The sequence below is a fragment of the Oryctolagus cuniculus genome, chromosome 9 (genome assembly GCF_051225735.1).
Source record: "Oryctolagus cuniculus isolate XC-2025 breed Fujian yellow rabbit chromosome 9, ASM5122573v1, whole genome shotgun sequence".
Lineage (NCBI taxonomy): Eukaryota > Metazoa > Chordata > Mammalia > Lagomorpha > Leporidae > Oryctolagus > Oryctolagus cuniculus.
In genome coordinates, this window is record NC_142875.1 from 57,187,468 (window position 1) to 57,212,152 (window position 24,685).

Sequence of the window (24,685 nt, forward strand, 5' to 3'; positions counted from 1 at the left end):
ACATGTTCACTCTTGAATTATCTCTATTTCATAGGTCAATATTTTCACCGTTTTTGTGATAATTTTTAGTGAAAAAATTTAAATATACAAAATATTCTAACTGTGATACTATTATTCTTTTTTTTTTTTTTTTTTTGACAGGCAGAGTGGACAGTGAGAGAGAGAGACACAGAGAAAGGTCTTCCTTTTGCCGTTGGTTCACCCTCCAATGGCCACCACGGCTGGTGCGTTGCGGCCAGCGCACTGCGCTCATCCGAAGGCAGGAGCCAGGTGCTTCTCCTGGTCTCCAATGGGGTGCAGGGCCCAAGCACTTGGGCCATCCTCCACTGCCTTCCCGGGCCACAGCAGAGAGCTGCCCTGGAAGAGGGGCAACCAGGACAGAATCTGGCGCCCCGACCGGGACTAGAACCTGGTGTGCCGGCGCCGCTAGGTGGAGGATTAGCCTCTTGAGCCACGGCATCGGCAATACTATTATTCTAAAACATAATAGATTTCAAAAAACTTTATTGTTTAAAATATGTCATTAGGTCTCCTTAGAGCTTAATAAGTTATAGGTTTTGATTATGCTAAGTGGAAAACCAATATAACTAATGATTCAAATGATGAATATTTTATGACCAGCAGGAAAACTTCAGACATATACAAATCATACTTGGAAAGAGTTTCAGTCATAGACAATACAGAGCCTAAATCTAAAGCATAAAGTGACTCATGTTATGGGCATGGACTTACAGCCTATAAAAATAATTATAAAACATACATAGAACATAATTTTGTAGGATAACCTCACAAGTACTTATAAATGAAAGTTCATCAGGAAAGACAATAACATGACTGAACTATTCACATTGATTGTTTGGTTAAATGAGCAAAATAATTATGGGAACATAAATAAGATGGAAGGCAATCGGAATGTACCAAACACCATGAAAGGGACATCTATGGAAACTGATATATCTTCCTTATTTTTAATCAAAATATCTCATATCAGAAGCTTGCTACAAAAATGATCCTAATGCTAGTGTTTAATGAAACAGAGAGGCTAGACAAAGCAGTGGCTAAAATTTCCCTAAGAGAAATTCATAATTGATCTTTGTTTGCTGCCAATTAACTCACTAACATGATGTGGAGGTTTCAGTGGTATATTAATCATTTTTTATTTCTTGCTAAGATACCTAAATAAGCTACTTATGAAAGAAGATGGTTAATTTTGACTCCTGATTTTAGACATCCACAGTCCAAGACAAGGGAGCTGGTTTTTGTGGTAGTAGATTGTAGCTTCGAGAGGGAGCATCACCTGGTAGACCAGCTAGTTGCTAATCTGGCAAAATCAGGGAAATTTTAGTTAAAAAGAACCTTCCTAACATTGAGGTAAGACCCAGAGACTGTCCTCATAGACTACTTCCACCCTCAAAAACCACCACAACAAAGAAGACCGAGGTAATGGAACAGGCAGCATAACAAGTTATGTACCAGGTCATTATTAAAACAGCAAAGAGATCAATTTGTCATCATTTGAACAAAACAGCTGGATGTAATATTCTGGTAGAAAACAAGGGACTCAATCATAAAGCATGAGATGTCAGGAAGATGGTGCAACTTCTTAAGTGCAGTATCATATAAGCCTGAAATAGCAAAGGAAACAAACTTCACTGAAAGTTTATCGAAATCACTAAGTAACAAATCAGCAAGCAATAACTCAATTTTTCATGAGAAATAATCACATATCTATGTATATGTATGTATATATATTTAAAAGAGGAAATTGTGACCCTAATAGAAAAATAAAGCAGGTTCCAAAAATTACCTTCGATGTGGCCAAAGTGATACACTAAACATAAAAATCTTAGAAGCAGGAGCCAGGGGCTGGCATTGTAGTGCAGCAGGTTAAAGCCCTGGCCTGAAGTACCGGCATCCCGTATGGGCACTGGTTCTAGTCCTGGCTTCTCCTCTTCCGATTCAGCACTCTGCTACAGCCTGGAAAAGCAGTAGAAGATGTCTCAAATCCTTGGGACCCTGCATCCATGTGGGAGACCCGGAAGAAGCTCCTGGCTCCTGGCTTAGGATCAGCAGGTCCGGCCGTTGTGGCCATCTGGGGAGTGAACCAGCAGATGGAATACCTTTCTCTCTGTCTCTACCTCTCTCTGTAACTCTATCTTTCAAATAAATAAAATAAATCTTAAAAAAAAAGCAGGAGCTGACGTGGTGCAGTTGGCTAAGCCACTGCCTGCGATGCTGGCATCCCATATGTGCACTGATTTAAGATTCAGCTGCTGTGTGTCCTGTTAATTTGCATGGTGGGTAGTGGGTGATGGCCCAAGTACTTGGGCAGCTGCTACTAATGAGAGCGTTCTGGACAGAGACCCAGGCTCCTGACTTTGGCCTAGCCCAGCTTTGGAAATTGGAGACATTCAGGGAATGAAATAGTGATTGGGAGATTCATTTTTTTCCTCTCTCTCTCTCTCTCTCTCTTTTTTTCTCTCTCTCCACTGCCCTCACATGTGAGACCCCAAAGAAGTCTCTGGCTCCTGGCTTCAGTCCGGCACAGCCCTGGCCACTGTGGCCATTTGAGAAGTGAACCAGCAAATGGAAGATCCCTCTGTCTCTGCCTCTCCCTCTCCATAATTCCACCTTTCAAATATATTAATTAATTAATAATAAATCATCTGTCTATGTATATTCAGATAAAAATATAAAGAGACCAGTTGGAATAGAAAATTATGACTGTAAGTTCATGAAAAATGGCAGTTGAAACTAATAAGGCAACTCTAAGGAGCAAATATAATTTGTATTACTTAAATATATGTTCCAGATACTGCTTGTACCTAGAATAAGTACAAGAAAAATGTCCTTTTATAATGAAGATGAATTGAGTCATCATCTTAATTAAATAATCAAAGTATTAGCCTTGTTAAATTTGTGACATTTGAAATATTGCAACGTAAAGTGTATTGTAACGGTATGTGATACTCTTGCCAAATAAAATTTACCTGAATTCAATAATATGACTGGAATTAAATTTCTAAGAATATTGAGGAAAATCAACTGATGTAGGAAGAATAATAGTAAAGAAGTCAGCTTGATTATGAATCGTTATCAAATAATGGTAATTCTTGAATAATGATAATTAGAGTAGAAATTATTGTAGAAGTACTTTGAAAAGTAGCTTGGATACGGATACATTTAATATGTTTAAACATGCATATACTCTATAGCCAACATTTATATTCCCAAGTATTTACTCTAAAGAACTTCCTATACACCAAGTGGCATGCAGCAGATGATTCATAGTAACATTATTTTCATAAAACCTCAAATTGTATACAATGGAATAACCATCAATAACAGATGAGAAAATATAACCATTGTATTGCTACATATATATATGTATATATAAATGAAAACAGATAATTGATTTCATGTTAATGAGATTCAAAAAGCATGACATTAAGTAAAAGATGACAGTCATACAAAATATATAAGAAACCATGTCATGGCCGACACTGTGGCTCACTTGGCTAATCCTCCTCCTGCAGTGCTGGCACCCCAGGTTCCAGTCCCGGTTGGGGTGCTGGATTCTGTCCCAGTTGCTACTCTTCCAGTCCAACTCTCTACTGTGACCCGGGATGGCAGTGGAGGATGGCCTAAGCACTTGAGTCCCTGCACCCGCGTAGGAGACTGGGAGGAAGTACCAGGCTCCCGTCTTCCGATCGGTACAGCACAGGCTGTAGAGGCCATTAGGGGGGTGAACCAATGGAAGGAAGACCTTTTTTTCTGTCTGTCTCTCTCTCACTGCCTATAACTCTCTCTCTCTCTCTCTCTCTCTCACTAACTCTGCCTGTCAAAAAAAAAAAAAAAAAAGAAAGAAACCATGTCAATACAAACATAACTAAACCATGTTGCCTGTGAGTATCTATAAAAGAGATAAATTTGATATTATGGTATTGTCACAGAGAGAAAGGGATGAGGAAACTGAGGTTTCTAAAGTTTTAGCAACATTTGCTTTTAAAATCAAGTGGTAGATACATGGGCTGCTTTATTGTTACTATTGTAAATAACACATTTTTTCCACGCTTCTCTATGATTGATATATTATAGGAAGGAAATGAAAACATGCACTAAATACAATAGGAAGCAAAAAATTTAGACTCATATAGTCCAGGAAATGATTTTCATTTGTGCTTAATAACTGCCATGCTCCAGCTATGTTATTAACATATATGTTTACAGTGCCCAGTTGGAGAATGAACCAAGCCATTACTTCTGGTCATGATGAAAGCTATCTCATCACAAAATGGTGTGTAAATGATACATAGTTACTGTCTATGGATCTATACACATGAGGGTACTTCAGAAAGTGCATGGAAAATGGAATTTAAAAAGTGATTTTTGGTGGGAAAAAACTTTTGAGAGACATGTATATTTTTTTCATTGTAAATATTTTCCATGAAATTTTTGAAAGCCATGTGTGTGTGTGTGTGTGTGTGTGTTTCAGATTCTTTGTTTTGCAATTTTGCCATCATTATCTAACTGCAAATGGCATATGGCACAAATATATACTGCAACAGCATTTTTCATTCTGCAAATGGATATGGAACTTAGAAATGTCTATTTTGAGCTACTATGAAGATATCTAATGGTATAAAGAGTTCAAGACTTACAATATGACATATTTTAATTATTAATCTATTTTGACAACAATTAAAAATAGCATTTCTATTTCCGATAAGGATGTCTCATTTAATAAACTCTGAAACAACAATTCAGACATTTACATTAATATATTTATATTTATGTTATTATCTGAGGTTGGAATTATACAAACATGTATATGGATTAAGAAAATATGAACTATATTCTAATATTCAGCAAGAAAGTAATAAAAGAAGAAATTAATAAAACAAGGAGTGGAAACAAAGTAAAGTCAATAGTATTATACATCAATAATGATCTAGGGAAAATATGGTCATTGTAACATATAAAGGTAGAAAATGTAAATATGTTACACATTTTGTTGTACTAAAGAGACCATTTATATACACTTATGTTCACATGAGAAAGCATTTCAATGGTCATAAGTATAATATAGATTCATAAAATTATTATGTACTAATTTTTCAAATTAATGAGTATTGAAAACACTGAGTCAAAAAATGAAATAGGGTCAGCACTACAGTGCAGCTTGATAAAGCCACGACCTGTAGTGCTGGCAACCCATATAGTACCATTTTGAGTCCCACCTGCTCCAAGTTCAATATAGCTTCCTGCCAATGAGCCTGGAAAGTTAGTGGAGGATGCCCCAGGTCCTTCATCCCCTGCACCCATGAGGAAGACCTAGAAGAAAGTCTGGGCTCCTAGCTTTGGCCTTTTCCAGGTTAGTCATTGTGGCCATTTGGGGAGTGAACCAGCAGATGGAAGATCTCTCTCTGTGTGTTTTTTCTTCTCTCTGGAACTCTACTTTTCACATAAATGAATGAGTCTTGAAAGAAAAAAAAAATGAAATATTAAATTATTTTCTTATGATTAAGAACATTTCATCTCAAAATTTGTAAAATTGATTTTATTTAACGCCTATAAAACATGCTAAAATATATTGTTTTCTTATGACATATAATAAAATATTTTACATTAAATTATTGACCATACAGGTAACTGATACATTATAATAATGGTATACTTTAAAATTTATAGGTAAAGATATTCATTGGCCTCCTGTTGATATCGCCTGTAATACCACTTTTTTGTCTGGTGGAATGATCCTCTCCATTGAAGGAAATAATCTGACCCAAGAAGCAACAACTTGAACTGAAAATGAAAAAATGCCATGACATTTTTCGAATGGCAGAGTCAAACTGCCTGATTATAGCCCTGTTTCTGAGATTTCCAATTTATCTGAGCCAATAAATTCCCCTTTCATTTTACCTCGACAGAAGTTTGCTCTGGTCACTGGTCCCAGCACAATTCAGGGTGTAGTGCAGATTTTACTACGAATTTTGGGGGGAGGGGAGTTTCAAAGGCCGGTAGACATATCAGTTAGTCTGAGGAAACTAGGATAAAACAAAAAATGTAATAATATGAAGCTGAGATCGAAAGGTTAGCAAAAAGTATTTACAGTGTATGTGGAGAAGAAGAGAATGATTTAATGTCTGATATTAAGTTAGATCTTGTATTGTAGGGTGTGACCCCCCCTTAAAGTTTTTGAGAAGTCATGTCATAAAGTGGCAAGATTGGATTTGAGAGTAAGGTGTGGGGACAAATCCTTTATTTTGAAAAAAATATCTATTAATAAAAATGTGACAATTGGCATATTTTGGAAAACACTTTAAGACATCGCATTATGGTAAAGTGGAGATATTAAGATTTTGACAATGCTATTGAAACTAAAATCACAAACAAAAATTTTGCTGTGGAAGTTAATGCATTATTTGTTACTCTTTTAGTTGCATTTAGCCATTGTAAATGATTTTAGAACTGTGCTGGATGTCTCATACATAGAATACTTTAATTTGAAATATTGTAATTCTGAAAACATAATTGTGAAATCCATAGTAAGACTCTCCTTATACTCCAAATACTATTTTGTTTTTCTTTACTAGAGAAGAGGGGGGGTTTGCATATTCATAAAATTGTGTGCATGGATATTAAAAGACACTTTTATTGGTATCAAAATACCTCTAGCAGAATCAAAAAGGAAAGTTTAAAAATGTCTAATATTTAGCTTCTATGTTAATTATTACCAGAGAAGGTTATAATTAGCTGTCATTGAACCAAGGTAGACATTTTTAACATTTTACACCACTTTCATAGCCTGTTAAGCTCAAAAGAACAAAACTGTAAGGTTAAATACAAAAGAAAATTAGTTCAAAGAAAATGAGAGAAACAATTTATTATGTTGGGTTTTTTTTTATCTAAGATACTAACTACATCCACAAGTCTCTATTAAAACAAATAATTAACATGAAGCATATTCAAGAACTCAGTAGGAGCACATGAAGCATAGTATTGTAAATATGGTATGAAGGAAATTGTGCATTTAATATTTAAACAAGTTAGCCTTTCAGCTACAGAATATATAGTTCTAGTTTAATATATTTGTCAAAAATCAACCAACATAAGGTCCCTTACAATTTCTGTATTTGGAAATTATTTAAATTGCACTGAGAGAAAAAGAGTTTATCTGTCTCTCATAATATCAAAAAAGCAATTAGTTTTGGTAAAGCAATTTGAACAACTTTCTATTTTGGACGATTTGTTGCACTGTCACCAAAAATGCTGATATATTGCAGCTAAGATGCTGAAATTTGTCTTAGATGGTACTGATAAAGCAGCAGAAAATGACATTACCTTAAACTTGCTTCACTGGTTACCATCAAAAGAGTCTTAAGGGGATTTAAGGTAACTCTCAATCTTCCCATCCTTTCTCAGAGACTATCTGTCAGAACTCTGTCGTGACTTAGATACATGTCCCCTTCCGAAGGAAAGTTCCTTGACTGCCCACTAATGCAAGTACCAAGTGGAGTCATAAATCTTATTTGGAGAGTGAAGTTCTGGTCTAAACAAAGTAGAATACTTTCAATCTTTGTTCCTTTGTACTGAAGCATTGTATAATTACATAATTTTTATTATTATGGATATTTTTAACATGAATGAATCTGGGTATAAGGAATTTTCCTCCAAGAAAAACTTCAGAGAAAAATTGACTTCCCACTTAATAGTAACTAATAATATCTTATTTATCTAAAATAACTTTAGGCATAAAACCTCAATATAAATCATTGATAACTAATATATACTAAGGTGAAAGCCATTCTGGTAGAATTGTCCAGATACATAGGCCCCATCTGTAGGGCATTAGATCTGACCCAGCCCTCCTGGAGTATGTTTAAGGCAATTTTAGTTGTCATTAAATGAACATATTCTTCCGGGACAGTACATCTCTTAGGAAGAGAGTTTGTGATGATCTAACCATCAGGATGGATTTGACATCAGGGATTGGCGGAAAGTGGGTATTGCCACCATGTTTTGTTTAGTCACATTGGCATAATGTAATTGCTGTTCTGAATTGCCTGTTTCTAAGGTTTTCTACCCAAATATTAAATGTAAAAAATGATAGTTAAATATATCATAAATTGGGAAGAGAGACAACTCAGAATTCAATATTCCAAGGCAGGCTTTGTGGCACAGTAGGTTGAATCTCTGCCTATAGCACCGGCATCCCATATGGGTGCCAGTTCTAGTCCCGGCTGTTCCTCTTCCAATCCAACACTCTGGTATGTCCTGGGAAAGCAGTAGAAGATGGCCCAAGTGTTTGGGCCTCTGCACCCACGTGGGAGACCTAGAAAAAGCTCCTGGCTCCGGACCGGCTCAGCTCTGGTCATTGCGGTAATCAGGGGAGTGAACAAATGGAAGGAAGATCTTTCTCTGTGTCTCTCCCTCTCGCTGTCTATAACTCTACCTCTCAAATAAATAAATAAATTCTTTAAAAAAAAGAATTCAATATTCCATAACTGAGACCACTATATGATGTTAGTAATGCTGGGTTTTTTATCTTTTGTAATCATTTCAAACAAGGTTATTTGACTATTGTCTATTTTTTTATTTTCTTTTTGTACTGCAGTATTCTCTTAAAGTAGATTTCTTACATTTAACAAAAATGGATTAAAATAATATTTTTGTGAACTTTTTTTTATGACTTTTTCATTAGAAACTACTAATGATAGGCTTTGGAAATGAGTTGTAGTGCCATTCACATGTCATATTAGGAAGTCAGAAACTATATGTGAAAGCATATATCTCTACATAAAAACAGAAATATTTGGAAAAAGGTTTTGCGGAGTGCTTACTTATTTGTAAAATCAAAGCAAAATAAAAACAACTTAAAAAAATAAAAAAAATTAAAGTATTTATCACAGTGTATGTTATCAAAGGAAGATACGTATCCTCAAAATTGACTTTAAGGTATATCCGTGCCCTATCTACTTAAATAAGTGAGCATTTTAATAAAATAAGAGATTATTTTAATATATTAAAGCATTAATATATTAATATATTAAAGTAAAATTGAGCAATTTCAATCTTTTTCTCAAATGTACCAGATTAAGTTAAAAAATGAACCCTACAAAATACTAAAATGGTGCCGATGTTTTGACATAGTAGGTAAAGCCACTGCCTGTGATGCTAGCATATTTTTTTTTAACTTTTATTTAATGAATATAAATTTCCAAAGCACAGCTTATGGATTACAATGGCTTCCCCCCCCCCATAACGTCCCTCCCACCCGCAACCCTCCCCTTTCCCACTCCCTCTCCCTTCCATTCACATCAAGATTCATTTTCAATTCTCTTTATATACAGAAGATCAGTTTAGCATATATTAAGTAAAGATTTCAACAGTTTGCTCCCACACAGAAACATAAAGTGAAAAATACTGTTTGAGTACTAGTTATAACATTAAATCTCAATGTACTGCACACTAAGGACAAAGATCCTACATGAGGAGTAAGTGCACAGTGACTCCTGTTGTTGACTTAACACATTGACACTCTTGTTTGTGGCCTCAGTAATCACCCTAGGCTCTTGTCATGAGCTGCCCAGGCTATGGAAGCCCTCTGAGTTCACTGACTCTGATAATATTTAGACAAGGCCATGGTCAAAGTGGAAGTTCTCTCCTCCCTTCAGAGAAAGGTACCTCCTTCTTTGATGACCTGTTCTTTCCACTGGGATCTCACTTGCGGAGATCTTTCATTTAGGTCCCCCCACTCATGGGCTTTTCAGCCAGATCTGCATGCCTTAAGGGCTGATTCTGAGGCCAGAATGCTGTTTAGGACATCTGCCTTTCTATGGGTCTGCTGTGTATCTCACTTCCCATGTTGGATGTGCAATTCGGGACATGCTCAAGCTGACTTACCTCAAACGGTAGAGTTAGAAACATACCAGGGGATTCCAATTCAATCCCATCAACGTGGCATGTACCAATGCCATCTCACTAGTCTCAGTGATCAATTTCTGTTCACAATTGATCATAATGATAGGACTAAGAACCAAAGGGATCACATAAACAAGAATAGTGTCTGCAAATACTAGCTGATAGAATAAAAAAGGGAGAGAACGATCCAACATGGGATGCTAGCATTTCATATGGGTGCTGGTTCATGTTCTTTTTTTTAAAGATTTTATTTATCTATATGTGAGGTAGACTCACAAAGAGAGGGAGGCATAGAGAGAAAGGTCTTCCATCTGTTGGTTCATTCCCCAATTGACCACAATGACTGTAGTTGAGCAAATCTGAAGCCAGGAGCTAGTAGCTTTCTCCGGGTCTCCCACATGAGTACCGGGGTCCAAAAACTTGGGCTATCATACACTGCCCTCCCAGCCATAAGCAGAGAGCTGGCTCAGAAGAGGAGCAGTCAGGACATGAACCCACACCCGTGTTAGATGCCGGCTCTGCAGGTGGAAGTTTAGCCCACTATGCCACAGTGCCGGCCCCTGGTTCTTGTTCTTGCTGTTCTACTTCTGATCCAGCTGTGTGTTAATGGCCTTGGAAAAGCAGTAGGAGATGATCCAAAAACATGGGTCTCTTCTATCCATGTGAGAGGCCAGGAAGGAGCTCCTGGCTCCTGACTGAATCCTCCCTCTGTCCTGGTCATTGTGGCCACTCAGGGAGTAAATCAGTGGATGAAAGACTCTCTCTCTCTCTCTCTCTCTGTGTGTGTGTATGTATATATTTATCTGATTTTCAGATAAATACATAACTCTTTATATAAAAATACTACTTATTTGTTTGGATGCAAACAGGAGTTAGGGGTAAAAACCGTGTAACATTATACAACGTCAGCAAAATAGACTGTCATCTGTAGATTTATATAAAATAATTATGAAGCAACAACTGTATTTTTATCAAAAGAAGGACATTATATTTTAACCCTTATCAAATATCTAACATAAATTTACATGTTGATATCTTATAAGTGAAAGAGCATTTAAATTTAACCCATACTTCACTAATTCATTATGTGAATGTACTAATCATTTCTCTCCCATGATTCCCTTTGGGACGCTGTTAGATCATGAACTAAATGTTGTTTTTTTTTTCTATGAGTTCATCTCACATGGGAAACAGCACAGATTCTTCATCAGAATTAAAATCTGAGTGGGTATTTTCTTTACTGCATTTTTGTGTTTTCAATATTTGTTATGTACACAAGGGAAGAGACACTCATGTCTGTGACTCTTTAATATGCCATGCATTGAATTTATACACAAATTTCTAGTAAACTTATAGTCAAGTGTAATATGCACCTCCTAAAATGTGTAATTCCATGATATTGATATATTCTGTCCTTGGACTGAGCTTAATATCATACTGTTCCTACAATTGTCTCAGTTTAAAGGGTTCTGTAATCATATAAACATTTAGAGCCCTTTTCTTAGGTCAAATACTACAAAAGAAAGAATAGCTGGAGCCAGGGTTGTGGCACAGTGGGTGAAGATACTACCTGTGGTACTGTATCCCATAGAAGCACTGGATAGAGCCCTGGCTGCTCTACTTCCAATCCAGCTTCCTGCTCATTCACCTGAGAAAGGAGTGGAAGATGGCTAAAGTGCTTCAGCCTCTGCAGTGACATGGGAGATCCTGATGAATCTGCTGGCTCATGGCTTCTGATTCCTGGCTTTGGCCTGGAAAAGCCCCAACTGTTGTGGCCATTTGGGCAGTAAACCAGCAGATGGAAGAGCTCTGTTCCTCCCCTCTCTCCCCTGTAACTCTGACTCTCAAATAAATAAGTAAATCTTAAAATATAGAAGAAGGAGGGGGGGAAGGTGGCAGGGAGGGGGGGGGAGGGGAAGCAGGAGGAGGAGGAGGAGGAGGAGGAGGAGAAAAGGGCCAGCACTGTGGCTTAGCAGGTAAAGTTGCTATCTTCAGTGATGCCATCCCATATGTGTGCTGGTTGAAGTCCTGGCTGCTGCACTTCCAATCCAGCTCCCTGCTAATGTGGGAAAACTTGGGCCCCTGCAACCACGTGGTAGACCCAGATGAAGCTCCTGGCTCCTGGATTTGACCTGGCCCAGTTCTGGCCATGGTGGCCATTTGGGGAGTAATCCAGCAGGTGAAAGATCTCTCTCTCTCTCTCTGTCTCTCTCTCTCTCTGTCTCTCTCTCTCAGTAATTCTGACTTTCAAATATATAAATACATCTTTTAAAAAGAAGAAAAGATAAGGATAAAAGAAAAATAGCTTAAGGCAGTAAGTATGGCTAGGCTTTTTCTCAAAGCCTTTTTATTTTCATGTATTCTTAGTTCTTACTTCTTGTGCTACTGGATCAATCACAATGTTAGTAATTCTGGTATTACTCTTCTGGGCCACAAACTTACTGTTTTGTGCCAAGGGGAACTGGTAAGTATTGTTATTATGATGCATACTTATTTTTCACGTGATTTTGCATTCAACAGATAATATGCTTGCTCTCCATTGATTTTGTCTAGAATAGATCATTTCCCTTATGACAGTATGAAAATGGGAATGCTCATAAAAGGAATTTAGGTTTTGAGATTCCTAAAAGCATAATTTGAGATGAAGAAATATGCCTAGGCTATCTGTAGAGATAATGATCACTGTTGAAATCTTTGAGAAGGAGTAAGAGAAAGTATCAAGTACATTTATGTTATTTCCTAATGCTGAAATCATCCAGCTTTTAGAGGAGCTAAAGTGTATTAATTCCATGATATGTCCAACTTTGTGGTAAGGTATTTTACAGCCTATTATCAATTGCTCCTTGACTTTGGATAGCTGTAGGTTTTAGGACAACCAAGAGCTTCTAAGCTTTTCTGTTTTTCCAGGTCTATTATCTGGAGAAAGATGCTTCTGGGAAACTCCAACAGCTTACACACTTAGTAGCTGGATCACGAGCAAACAGAACTGGTCAAAGTATTCTGGGTATGCCACCCATTTTCCCCATTACATATTAATTCCAGCGTGTCATTGCGCTCTGTTTTAATATAGTACAATCTTTATTCTTGGGATTGGCAGTCATCAGCATAATGAAGGTTTAGAATTCAGCCACAAACACCATTACTGACACTGTGAAACTGGCACCCCCAGCAGGGATCGAGCAAGAATATAATATAAGATTTCAGTCTTTGTGAAAACAACATGTGCTCATGTGTATCAAGACCCCAGCAGGAGATTTATTCCAGGGACCTAGAGCAGATGGTACAGTTGCCAATTGACCTTTATGGAACATTGTGCATACATGGCTTTACTGAAAAAAAGAGACAGAGAGAAAGTCAGCTTTCCCATGCTCAAGGATCTATTTAATCTGCAAAGTATTTGTTCTGTATTCATGAATAAATGTTAAAACAATTCATATTTTCCTAAATATTCAGGTTAGATAATATTTGTGCTACAAGACAAAATATAGGATTTTGTCGCTAAATTTGAATTTCAGACAGGCAACAAATACTTTTTAATATATGTTTTCCTGTGTAATATTTGGTATATGCTTATATTAAAATTTATTGTTTATTTGAAATTAAAATTTAACTAAGGTCCTGTGCTTTTCTAAAAAAATATTTATTTATTTATTTTAATGTCAGAGTTACAGAGGGAGGGAGAGACTCAGAGAAAGAGAGAGAGAAAGAGATAGATCTTCTATATGCTGGTTCACTCTTCAGATGTCTGCAATTGCCAGGACGGGACCAGGCTGAAGCAAGTAGCCAGGAGCTTCCTCTGGGTCTCTTACATGGATGACAGGGGCCCAAGTACTTGCGCCATATTCCGCTGCCTCTCACAGGTTACTAGCAGGGAGCTGGACTGCAAGTGGGGCAGCAGGAACCAAAACCAGCATCTATATGAGATGCTGGCACTGCAGGCAGCGACTTCACCTGCTATGCCACAACACCAGCCCAGATCTTATGTTTTTCTTAGCCAAGTTTGATAATACTGGATATCTAAGGCACTTGAAATATCATTTACTTATAATGCAATAATGTTTTATGATTTAAAACAAGGAATTTTTTATCATTTACTATGCTGTTTTTATTATCAATAAAGAAATTGTATTCTAAAGAGTACATATCCCATAATTTCTTTATCCAGTCTACCGTTGATGGGCATTTAGGTTGGTTCCAGGTCTTGGCTATTGTGAATTGAGCTGCAATAAACATTAGGGTGCAGACCGCTTTTTTTGTTTGCCAATTTAAATTCCTTTGGGTAAATTCCAAGGAGTGGGATGGCTGGGTCGAACGGTAGGGTTATCTTCAGGTTTCTGAGGAATCTCCAGACTGACTTCCATAGTGGCTTGACCAGTTTGCATTCTCACCAACAGTGGGTTAATGTCCCTTTTCCCCCACATCCTCGCCAGCATCTGTTGTTGGTAGATTTCTGTATGTGAGCCATTCTAACCGGGGTGAGGTGAAACCTCATTGTGGTTTTGATTTGCATTTCCCTGATTGCTAATGACCTTGAACATTTTTTCATGTGCCTGTTGGCCATTTGGATTTCCTCTTTTGAAAAATGTCTATTGAGGTCCTTGGCGCATCTCTTAAGTGGGGGACGTTATGGGGGGGAAGCCATTGTAATCCATAAGTCGTACTTTGGAAATTTATATTCATTAAATAAAAGGTAAAAAAATAAAGAAATTGTGATTAAGGCATATTTACAAAGAAATGAGAAACAGAGTATCAGAATATAAATTAAAGCACTTAAATTGTTGCTTCTGTCAGTTTCCTGGAAACATCAATTGTCAGGCATATTTACCTGCATGTATACATGTAAACATACGTACAATTTTTCATCCTCTTTAACTTTTAAAAGGCTACAGTTTGGTGGGGTTTCAACATCAATCTATAAATGATGTATAAAAAAAGAAAAATCTCAGCTTCCCTGTAGTGCCAGTTGAAAACACATTGCATTGCCTCCACTGCTGAGCAGAGCTGTACTGAGTTACTAAAAGTAATATTGCTTGGAATTGGAGACATCCATCACACTGAGGAACCCCACTATTTAGAAGGAATGGGAAGTTTCTTTACGTACAATCTCTCTCTAGGAACAGAGCAAAGGGGTCTGTGTTTTTTGTTTACTCTTTCTTCTCCTTTTCACTCTTGTATTATTGTTCAAGAATTCATAATACAGCAGTTACTCAGTTATCTATTCAAACATACCATTAAGAAGCTAAAGGGTTTGCACGTTTTGTTAATGTAACACCAATTTCTTTATTTTTAATACAAAAGTTCCCACAGAAAAGAAAATGAAAAAAACAAATAAAATTGTCATTAACAATTTAAAATTTACAGTGATGCAACTTCTAGCCAATCAAAAACAGCTGGTCTCATTTGAAAAGATAATTGTTTTGACTTGTTTTAATCATGTTTCTCTGGAAAAGCTCTACTACCTCATCTATTTTAATATTGTTTTACAAGCTTTTTGAATTCATCCATTCTTCAGGGATCTTGAGGTTTTAGGATGTTAAATTGATATTATAAAGTTCAATAATCCACTCCCAACACCAACCGGGCATTAACTAGGATTTCACATAAGTTTTTGCTTTTACTTTTGTTTTTGTTTGCTTGTTTCCTTTTTTGCCATTTTTTCTATCTTTGCTCTCCTAGACTTCAAAATTATACAAACAACTAGAGGGGAAATTAGGGAGCTAATTCAGATGCTGGAAGTTCAATGTTACAATTATGAGGATTATCAAATATAGAAAATGAAAGAATGGCTGGCGCCGCGTGGCTCACATGGGTAATCCTCTGCCTGTGGCACCGGCACCCTGGGTTCTAGTCCCAGTTGGGGCACCGGCTTCTGTCCCTGTTGCTTCTCTTCAAGTCCAGCTCTCTGCTCTGGCCTGGGAAGGCAGTAGAATATGGCCCAAGTGCTTGGGCCCTGCACCCGCATGGGAGACCAGGAGGAAGCACCTGGCTCCTGGCTTCGGATTGGCGCAGCGCGCTGGCCATAGCGGCCATTTGGAGGGTGAACCAATGGAAAGGAAGACCTTTCTCTCTGTCTCTCTCTCTCTCACTGTCTAACTCTGCCTGAAAAAAAAAAAGAAAGAAAGAAAGAAAGAAAGAAAGAAAGAAAGAAAGAAAGAAAGAAAGAAAGAGAAAATGAAAGAATAAGATTGTCTACAATATGGGACAAAGAAAACAAAGTCAAATAGATGGTAAATCTTGGCACCACTGCAGAGGGCTGAGAAGAGAGCACACAGCATCTGCTAGAGACAGGAATTCATTTGCTTTTGCCCATCCTCAAATTTTTCCAAGTAATCTCACTTCAGGTACTCATTAAAATAGTGGTACAGATGGTTCACAAAGGCTGGAGAGAGAATAGAGGACTGTGAAAGCAGGAATTGGGTGGCCAAACCAGTGGCTCTTTATCTCTAGGTGGATCTGCTCCCCTTTCCCATCTGGCCCTAGCAAGAAATGTACAGAGAAAGGACTAAGATACAGTAACTAAGTCTAAGTAGCTGATGTTGCCAATGGAATATAATGAGGAAAAACAATAAAACAAGGGAGAATGCAATTGCTACAAAATAAGGAGACATTAGATTATAACATGTAAAAACAGAGAGAAAAGGCAAGTGTTTGGCATACCCATCAAAATGCCGCCTGCAATGACATCATCCTATATCTAAGTAAATGGGTTCGAGTCCCTGCTCCACTTCCAAATCTAGCTTCCTGCTCCTGCGCATCCTAGGAGACAGCAGATGAAGACTCATGTATGTGGGTGTCTTCCAGCTGGGTAGAGTTACCAGGTTCTGACATCTGCCTGGACCACCGCGGCTGTTGGCATTTGAGGAGAGAACAAGCTGGAAGACTCTTACTGTCTCTTTCTGCTAAGGAAAGAAGGAAAGAAAGAGAGAGGAGAGGAGAGGGGTGGAGAAAGGGAAGAGGAGAGGAGAAAGGGGAAAGGAAGGAAGCAGAGAGAGACACAGAACACAGAGTAACAGAATTAAGTGGCCTAGAAAGAAAAAATAATTTTAATGAGCACAATAAACAGTATTAAAAGGAAGTAAAGAAGGAAATTCTGAGAATATACAACTGTAAAGAGCGCTTGTGAAAAATAAATAATGGAACATGTAGGATATGATGCATAAAATAATTAACAACTACTATAATCAATATGTATTAAATGGTAATATGGATTTTGCTGAATAATAAATCAATAGGCTGGAAGTGAATATAAAACGTAAATATATTACCTGAGTCAGACAAGCTAATACAGTCGAATTACAGAATAATTTGAAGCTAATGCTTAAGAGTTGTCTAGAAGTTTATAAAAATGTAAGATCTGCAATTATAAGTAAATAAAAGTTAACTAAATGGTACTTATGGAATAGAGAGGAAAATTTCAACTCAATGCAGATAAATTACATATTAATTTATGCACCCAAATTTTCCCTTCAAGTGCATAGGGAAAATAAAAATTTAAAAAAACCATTATACACATTCAAGTCTTCATAGCATCTACCAATAATCATCTTTGCAATTTTTAAAATATTTTAGTTATTTGATAGAGAGAAGAGAAAGATGAAGATGGAGATGGAGATGGAGATGGAGATGGAGATATAGAATAAAGATAGAGGCAGAGATAGATGGAGATGAGAGACAGTCACAGAGAGAGAGCACCTTATCCACTGGTTCAGTCCACAAATGTCTGCAACAACCATGGCTGGACTGAGGCCGAAGCCTGTCAGGGAATGCACTGCGGATCTCCCATGTTGGTGGCAGAAAGGCAATCACTTGAGCCATCATCCATTACCTCTTAGGATCGACATCAGCAGTTAGCTGGAGTCATGAGCCAGAGGTGGATATTGAACTTAGTTACTCAAATGTGGGATATGGGCTCTTAACCACTGGGCTAAATGCTCATCCACCCCTAGACAATCATCTTTGGAAATACCCTTGAAGATTATACCTAAGTCAAATAGTGAATCTTTTCATTCATTGCCACACTTGCTTTTTTATCTCATAGTTGGAATTATAAATTAGCAAAAGACGTTTTCCAGAGTCCTTTGCTGATATAATGGTTTGATGCTCTCTAGTGCAGCTTGTTTACACACACACTTGCTTGCAAATCTGTGATGCTTCAGCCACTTCCTTAGACATCTAAGCAATTCAGTAATGCAATTTCTCTACATTGCTTTCTACAGTCTCATAGGCACTCCATTTTTCTCCACCATCACATCAGTCAGAAGCACACCCATATTTGTACATAATTTCCAGTTTTAAAGTCAGTCTTTTAAGATATCTTACTTGGTGTCTGCTCTTATGATCAGATGTTGACTGAACATTAATTCAGCATATGTATGAAAAGCAAAAAAGAATAACAACTTCTTCTTGTTTACAAAAAGCAATAATAAAATAATCTAAATAAATCTGGAAAGTGAATATTGTATAAAAATATTAAAATGGCAGAGAGTATAAAGAGAGAGACTAGAAGATAACAAATTATTTTAATTTTTTGGAGGTAATATAAAGTTGAGTTAAAGATATTTAAGAAAAGGTGAATAAACACAATGACAGGTAATAATAATATGATAGGGATAGGAATTAGAATAAAAGAGTATATAAAGTGTAACTAAGCATAAAAAATTATGATCTAGAAAGTGAAGTGTGGGCCGGTGCCGCGGCTCACTAGGCTAATCCTCCGACTAGCTGCGCCGGCACACAGGGTTCTAGTCCTGGTCAGGGCTCCAGATTCTGTCCCGGTTGCCCCTCTTCCAGGCCAGCTCTCTGCTGTGGCCAGGGAGTGCAGTGGAGGATGGCCCAAGTGCTTGGGCCCTGCATCCCATGGGAGACCAGGATAAGTACCTGGCTCCTGCCATCAGATCAGCGTGGTGCGCAGGCCGCAGCACGCCGGCCGCGGCAGCAATTGGAGGGTGAACCAATGGCAAAAGGAAGACCTTTCTCTCTCTCTCTCACTGTCCACTCTGCCTATTTAAAAAAAAAAAAAAAAAGCGAAGGGTGGAAGAAGAGAAGAATAATTTTTAAAGTTCTGGCAATATGAATATAGTGCTAAAATGTAACAGTGATTTCTGACAACATATATTTTCATAAATGTAATTGAGTAAAAAGACCATCATATTTTTAAAAGTGCTATTAAATTATTTAAAATAAATCAAGATCTGATTTAAAGGGATATTGAAATACATATTGATTTATTTTTTGAGGAGCAGAATGACATAGAGGAAGGGACAGCTTCCATCCACTGGTTCACTACCCGAAGGGCTACAATGGTCAGGGAATATCCAAGTCCAGGGCAGGAGCCAGAAATTCCATTTGAGTCTCCCATGGGAGAGGGAGGGAGGGAGAGGGAGGTACTCAAGCATTTGAGCCACCATTTTCTGCCTTTTCAAGTGCGTTATAAGAAAGCTGGATAAGAAGCAATATAGCCAGAAGTCAGACCAGCACTTGGATATGTGACATAGGCATCACAAGTGGAGGTTTAACCCACTGCACATAATACCATCTATATGGGGAAACACATAGACAAGTAGGTGTGGAAGCTACAGATTAGCTAGCATCATCTCCAATACCCCAAACACCAAAAAATAACAGCTATAAAAGTACACATCAAAGTATAGGGATTTCTTTATAGATTTTAAAAAATGAACAAAATGAATGTTGGGTATGTATGAACCAATGAAAGAGAATTCTATTCTCCAAAACAACACAGACTGTCAAGATTTGAGTATTTGAACAAAATAATTTAAAAAGTGAATTTAGTTATGCCTGACATGTAAGGAGTAAATTTCAAGATGTCATTCTTTGTATTTAAATATAATGATTATGGTTATGTACTTATTTAAAGATGAAGAGTGTCCAAATGAAGGCAATTTTAAAATAGTTTTATAGATGGAATATATTCAGAAATACAGATTTTTACTTACATAGAATGAATTAACATTGTAAAGATGGGTCTTCTCTAAGTAATCTAGAAACTCAATTCATTTTTAGTGAAAATGTTAATGGACTTTAATTTTACTAATATTTAATGAAATTTAAAAATAATCACAGACCATTAAAGCTATAGAAGTATATCATTCTTAACCATATGATTTACAAAAACATAAAACAAAATTCAACAAAACTGTATTTGCAATACTAATGCACAGGTTTCTTAAAATTTTTTATTGTTTTCCATTTTTAATTTTAGCTCCCACATACAAGGGGTAATATTCGGTATGTGTTTTTCTGTGTCTGGACTATTTCACTCAACATAATGTGCTCCAGTGGAATCCATTTTGATACAAATGGTAAAATTTTATTCCCATTCCATCAAATTCTAATTTTGTCTTCTTGAGTCACTTCCAAAGGAGACCTGAAATCACATGTTGTAATGGAAAATCATATGGACTTAATTGCATCAAATTTAATTATATCTGCTTGATTTAATTTTATTGATGAGATTAACATTCTTGTCTTATTCTAGAAAGTTTTACATACAAAATGTGAAACAAAGGTTATAGTGAAGCGATGCTTTTTCTTATACTGTTCTCAAACTAGACCTCCTTTTCCATTATTTGGCTTTCTAACACTTCCATTAAGGAGTAAATTTTAATAAATAATTATATATAAGTGGAAGTCTTCCTTGTCCCATTATTCTGACTTTATTGTCCTTTGTCCTGTTCTTCGTGCTCCTTGAGTTCTACCACTGACTTCATACTTTCATTATTACTTTTACATTGTCAATTGATAAGGCAATCTCCCCCATTGTGTGATAATTGTCTAAAAACAAAACTTCTCATCAATCTGAGTCGGCATAGTTTACCTAGAAGTAAGCATGAGTAAAATCATTATCATTCATTTAATTGGTTAATCAACATGCTAGAAATAAGCATGCCAAATACATGGTAATACAATTAATCTAAAGAATCCTGAAGTTATAAAGCCCAAGCAAATTTAGTTAATGCTTTTATTTACAAATTGATTTTCGAATATGGTATGTGATAATATAAAGAAGCAGTATCCATTTCAGATGACTAAACCCATGAACAAATCAGTATGTTTAATTATGTCATGCTTTGGAAATGATTTGTATATGCTTTATGCTTTTATAAATTTCTTAGAAAAGCACTGTTGAAGAAACATGAAATAATGTTGGAGTACTTTAGTCACTCGATGTATATAAGTATTGTAAAATTATGCTGATTTGTCTTGGACATTTCCAACAAAATTATATTTTCATCTATATCATAAAAATTCATGGCGAAAACATAAGTTTTCTGGCAGCGCTGAGCCATCTGTTTTGTTCAGATCTTATCATGGTTTTGCGCTATACAACAATAATTAAGTATGTTGGCAGTAACAGAAATAACAGTTGGGTTTCTTTAGGAGATTAACAGTATGAAGAGTATAGCTAAGCAGAGAATTTTCTCACAGACTCCAGAAATATCCCACCTTTACAACACTATAGCACAGAAACCTGGAGAGCCGCCCACTCTCTCCTATCTATAACCAAATGGCCACAAAATCTTGATGTATACAACTCATTGTTTTTTTTTTCTTCTGAAGGAATATTTATCATTAATACAATAATTCTACCTTTTAGCTATCATTTTCCTTTTATGTAATCTATAACTTTGCATTTAGTACCGAAGTCTCCTTTTCTTTTTTTGTCTGTCTTTCATTTGAATGTTGAAACTTAGTTTTGGTTTCCTGTTTAAAATAACTAGAAATTTGACATGTACCTTGCAACTGATATATAGTTCTTTTACTTAAATATAAATATTTTCCCCATTGTTTACAAAGATGGCTTATTTGCTGTCAATCTTTAAAAATTGGAGAATTATTCTTGTTTTGAATTTAAAACAGCAATATTATCCAGAAAATTCTGTCTATATACTCTAGGAATTCTTCCAATTATAGGATATTGAAAAAGAACTTATATTATAAGTTGATGAGACCTACACATTTCTCAATTTTCTCATTTAATACATCAATATATTTTTCAATTTTCTTTCACTTAAGTCCAAAATGTGAAGGGTATGCATGTTTGTAAATTTATTGTTTTAATCCAGAGTCAGGTTATATCAAATGCAACCAAAGTATCAAGATAAAAGTAGAAAAAAAATTAAAATTCCTATTTTATCATACTGAATATTAACTATGAAGATTTTCATTTGGATTTTTGATGCATTACATATGTTTCATTTTACATGAATATCAAAGTGTTCATGTCACTCTCTTGCTCTTGCCTACTTAATTTGTGTGTGTATTTACAGGTTTCACTATAGGGTTGTTCAACTAAACTACCAATTGTGAGATATTTTTATGCTTCTGAAAGCTATTCAAATGGTTAAAGTAAAGCAATCTGAGGATATAAATTGCTGGCAAGAAATCTGAGCAATGGGAATTCTCCTTTATGGGTAAGAATGAAAAACAGCTATTTAGGAAGGCATGGACAGTTTATCCCTTGGTGAATCTCTTTAATTTGTATTTTATGCTTTACCTGTGATTGCATTTAAAAAGCAGTTAATTTGACTCTTCAGTTTCACAGGTTCACAGACAAGACTTAAGCCTCAGGAAGAGTTACAAATAGACTCTCCTGCATTTCAGTCTGAACAATGATATTCAGGACTTTTGGGATGATGAAGGTTACATATGAGTTTTAGATTTTGAGTAGGTGCCACAAGAGTGAACAGCTTGATTTTATGAATTCTGACTTGCAGAAATGCAAAATCACAAATTTATATGATTTTATGCTGAGTTTGTGTTTGTTATAGAAGCAATAGGAAACTAATGCAGTAGGGGAGGGGCATCATGGGACTTTGAGGTCAAGGAGGCTTCTTTAATGGAACAATTGCTGTGGTGAGGTTCCCCACACTCCATTCCCAAACATCCACTGTATGATATGGAGCATGAAGAGCTCTTCCCTGGCAGATGTTTGCTGTGGTTCATGCTCCATAGAAGTAGTTTTTGGCCACTATGTTTTTTCTGGATGGGGAATGTGTGTTTCTGGCCTAAGGGACCCAAGGGCTACTTGTTATGGCAGTGCCTCTCTTGCCTATGCCACCTACTTTCCCTATTATGTCTCAGTCACCCAGGTAAGTATGAGACCCAGTAGAAAAGAAAGCATTTTGCTTAGTCACTTATTATCAGCAGTACCTATTGGGTCACTTTTATTTTGCCAGAGGGACCTTAATTAGATCCAGGCAATAAATAAGCTTTTAGTTGCTGGGTTAGTGATGGTAAAGACACTGAGTCAGAGTCTTCTTCTGTTTCTTGGAGGGACATAAAAAGTCTGTTGACTTGTTTTTCCAGGTGTAGGGTGCTAAACTCTTTTGACTTCCTCACAGCGTCTTCAAAGTTGTCCTCTGCTGGATCGTTGCTTCATTTCCAAGATTTTAGTTGTTCTGAGCAAAGAGGAGATGGGACAAAGCAGTCTAGCCCATTTTGGCAGAACCAGAAATCCTTATGTATTTCTATTCTCCTAAAGTTTTATGTAGGTTTTAGCAAAGCATTTCTAGCACTTATTTTTATACATATTACTAATTATACCAATTTTAAATTCATGAATAAAATATATGCATATAATCTATTGAATTTAAAAATATATTTTTAACCATATAAATAATGGGATGGACAAACATAAAGATATATAACTATAGTAGATCATCTCAGGGTGATTCTGTTGCAAAAACCATAAAGTGTATCAGAAAACATTCAGAGAAGCTGTTCTCTCACACATTTGGAAATTTACATGGACCAGAAAATCATATTCCATGTTTTCTGATGTATTACATTAGGAGTTCCACGATATAAGTAATGACAAACTCGAAACATGTTATCGTATCTCATCCCACTTACCTCAACAACCGGAGCATGACCTTTTTGAATAAAAAGAATATATTTCAATTCAGTTTAAATATTAGCACTGCATCTTTATTTTGGTAGTCTTCTTTCTGCATGAATACCTCCAAAATAACTCATATTACCTATCAAATATATTTATATTATGCATTTTTCTCTACAGAAATGGTGAAATATCACATACAGCAACTAGAAATTATCTCCAGCATTTTGATTTTGTTTTCAACTGATATTATGGAAAAGTGCTTTTATTTTCACAGATTTAAATAAAATTAGGATACTTCCAATTTTCGATGGAACACTGAAATATAAATTTATTTTCAATTATCTCTATCCAAAAATTGTCCTTCCTTCAATGATATATGCAGATGACAAGCATCAGTCATATTAACAATTTGTATGACTTCTGTCATTAATAATCACAGACAGGTACAGGCATTTGATGCAATGGTTAAGATTTTGCTTGGGACTCCTTACCCCTTATAATAGTGCCTGAGTCCGAGTCCAGCTTCCACTCTCACTTCCAGCATCTTGCTAATGCACACCCTGGGGGACAGTAAGTAGTGGCTCATGTAGTCACCCACTTGGGGGATCCTGATTAAGTCCCCTATTCTATATAGAATGTGCCATCCCTGTCTGTTGCAGGCATTTGGGGAATGAACCAGAATTTGGGAGATTTTTTTTCACTGATCTTGGTCTCTGACTCTTTCTCTCTCTCCTCATCTCTATCCATCTCTCTAACTCTCAAATTAAATGCATAAATAAACAATCCCCATCACTTATCATCCTTTGGCTAAGACCAAGCGTAATAAATAATCCCAGATATTTTCACATCACATTTGCCTAAGGCAGATGACTGCTTTATTTGAAAGACAGAGAGAGA